We start from the raw sequence: 2,934 nt of genomic DNA on the forward strand, positions 1-2,934 counted from the left end.
GTATTTTGGTTATAATACATTTATAAACATAAGATTATCTAGAACTACATCCTATGGAAGCCTAAATGTTAGTTTGTACAGTGGGGCAAAAAAAGTATTTAGTCAGCCACCAATTGTGCAAGTTCTCCCACTTAAAAAGATGAGATGCCTGTAATTTTCATCATAGGTACACTTCAACTATATAAATTATGGTGGAAAATAAGTATTTGGTCACCTACAAATAAGCAAGATTTCTGGCTCTCACAGACCTGTAACGTCTTCTTTAAGAGGCTCGTCTGTCCTCCACTCGTTACCTGTTGGCACCTGTTTGAACTTGTTATCAGTATAAAAGACACCTGTCCACAACCTCAAACAGTCACACTCCAAACTCCACTATGGCCAAGACCAAAGAGCTGTCAAAGGACACCAGAAACAAAATTGTAGACCTGCACCAGGCTGGGAAGACTGAATCTGCAATAGGTAAGCAGCTTGGTTTGAAGAAATCAACTGTGGGAGCAATTATTAGGAAATGGAAGACACACAAGACCACTGATGATCTCCCTAGATCTGGGGCTCCACGCAAGATCTCACCCCGTGGGGTCAAAATGATCACAAGAACGGTGAGCAAAAATCCCAGAACCACACGGGGGGGACCTAGTGAATGACCTGCAGAGAGCGGGGACCAAAGTAACAAAGCCTACCATCACTAACACACTACGCCGCCAGGGACTCAAATCCTGCAGTGCCAGACGTGTCTCCCTGCTTAAGCCAGTACATGTCCAGGCCCATCTGAAGTTTGCAAGAGAGCATTTGGATGACCCAGAAGAAGATTGGGAGAATGTCATATGGTCAGATGAAACCAAAATATAACTTTTTGGTAAAAACTCAACTCGTCGTATTTGGAGGACAAAGAATGCTGAGTTGCATCCAAAGAACACCATACCTACTTTGAAGCATGGGGGTGGAAACATCATGCTTTGGGGCTGTTTTTCTGCAAAGGGACCAGGACGACTGATCCGTGTAAAGGAAAGAATGAATGGGGCCATGTATCATGAGATTTTGAGTGAAAACCTCCTTCCATCAGCAAGGGCATTGAAGATGAAACGTGGCTGGGTCTTTCAGCATGACAATGATCCCAAACACACCGCCCGGGCAACAAAGGAGTGGCTTCGTAAGAAGCATTTCAAGGTCCTGGAGTGGCCTAGCCAGTCTCCAGATCTCAACCCCATAGAGGGGGGAGTTGAAAGTCTGTGTTGCTCAGCAACAGCCCCAAAACATCACTGCTCTAGAGGAGATCTGCATGGAGGAATGGGCCAAAATAACAGCAACAGTGTGTGAAAACCTTGTGAAGACTTACAGAAAACGTTTGACCTCTGTCATTGCCAACAAAGGGTATATAACAAAGTATTGAGATAAACTTTTGTTATTGACCAAATACTTATTTTCCACCATAATTTGCAAATAAATTCATTAAAAATCCTACAATGTGATTTTCTGGATTTTTTTCCCTGATTTTGTCTGTCATAGTTGAAGTGTACCTATGATGAAAATTACAGGCCTCTCATCTTTTTAAGTGGGAGAACTTGCACAATTGGTGGCTGACTAAATACTTTTTGCCCCACTGTATGTTCAATACAAAAGAAGTCAAGTTTTAGCATTTATTATTTATGTAAGATCCATTTGCTTTTGTCAATACCTATTTTTCACAGGATGTGACAAAATAATAACAGTGGAGTAGAGTTTTTTTTATTTATGTATTACACTCCTGACTTTATGTCAACTCATGTCACGAAGTGAACAGCTGTCTATTGATCGAGCTCTGGGGTGCACTGCCGCCAGCAAGGAGAGGGGGGAAGCTTGTGGTTTTCATTCAGTAGACATATTCCTGCATGATAGTTAAAGAGCCTGTGTGTTGCCATTAAGCTCCAGTAGCCGTGGGGAGCGAGAGAGGTGGTCATTGGCCTTGATGTCATGAATTTCTAACCCTTCTCTATCTCGCTCCCCTCGGCCATGGTGGATAAACAGGAAGCTCAGTAATACAGCATATTCAACTGGCAATCAGCAAATAGCATCCCTCACTAGGGGAAATGACCATGGAAAAACTACCATGGCAACCTGTGCCAACGTTAGCATTTTCCCTCACTAGCCTGCAGGCATCGAAGGCAATTGTACTCTGCTGGGAAGAAATTGTGAAGTGGCTACAGATTTGTAAGAGAACGGTAATTTGATTTCTTCATGAGCAATTATCCTTACTTGTGCCTACAAGGAATCAAGAGAATCTCAACTGCCAGCCATAAAAAACACTTGTGGTATCATGCCAGGCAGACACAAGAGCTAACCTTTCTACAGCTAGGCCTATAATGTTACACTGCAGTTGCACATAATACTCAGACAAGCAGGACTAAAGCTTAAGGGGTCAATGCCTCCTCACAGCTGTCAGTGATCTACAATCCAGGCAAGCTACAATGACACATGCATCGCCTCCTGCTCTTCCCCACTCCCCTCTCATAACACACATAAAGCTTCAGCACAATGCATGTGTCAACATTTCCCCTCTTCACAAGTCCAAACAGGGTAAAAATGTTTTATCAAAATTAGGGATGGAAAAATGCTTTCAGTATAAACTTAAACGGCTAAAGCCAGATAGGGAGTATGTAGATGATAATGAGATCGTTATTTTTTTTTATAATATGATCTTTGAGAACTAACAATCACAAATAAAAGCTACAGAGAATTGAAAATCCCCAAAACAATGAATTTAGCAGATTTTGTTACTATGTTAGAGCAAAAGAAAACAGCATTAGCCAAAGCAAAATGCATAGAATTGCAGGAAATGTTCTTTAAAACAGCCAAATTTTCTTTCAGCTCCATGGTAGAATATGTAGAATGGCAGGGAATGAGCTTAAAACGGCAACATTTTCCCTCAGCTCCACAAATGTTCAATGTGTTACCAAG

General features: G+C 41.8%; 1 protein-coding gene across 6 annotated transcripts in view; it reads right to left on the reverse strand.

Moving 5' to 3' along the window:
• Window positions 1-2,934, reverse strand: part of LOC112252228 (protein strawberry notch homolog 2) — a 98,438-nt gene that overhangs the window by 94,015 nt on the left and 1,489 nt on the right. The gene's annotated exons all lie outside the window — the stretch shown is intronic.

Source organism: Oncorhynchus tshawytscha, linkage group LG06, assembly GCF_018296145.1.
Source record: "Oncorhynchus tshawytscha isolate Ot180627B linkage group LG06, Otsh_v2.0, whole genome shotgun sequence".
Lineage (NCBI taxonomy): Eukaryota > Metazoa > Chordata > Actinopteri > Salmoniformes > Salmonidae > Oncorhynchus > Oncorhynchus tshawytscha.